A 288-nucleotide genomic window follows, 5' to 3' on the forward strand; every position below is an offset into this window, starting at 1 on the left:
AAATTCATCATGATAGTTCAAATGCCCGCTTTACAAAATTTTCTTTTCTGCAATTGAGTGAGGCCTTTGTGTACCATGTTGTTGTTAACAATAATAGCACTCGCCCCTTTGACACATGGTCCCGCCCATGTGTCAACTTTGCATAATGTGTGAAAAAATGGTGTGGAAGCTAAGGTTTTGAATCCGGCCCCTGCCAGGCACCCTCATTAAAGGTGCACCCTGCACTTTTCCCACTGTACTCTGCAGTTACTGAATCAAGAAGTGAAAAATCAGTCAGCTGCACTGTGT

Source organism: Etheostoma spectabile, chromosome 6 (genome assembly GCF_008692095.1).
Source record: "Etheostoma spectabile isolate EspeVRDwgs_2016 chromosome 6, UIUC_Espe_1.0, whole genome shotgun sequence".
Lineage (NCBI taxonomy): Eukaryota > Metazoa > Chordata > Actinopteri > Perciformes > Percidae > Etheostoma > Etheostoma spectabile.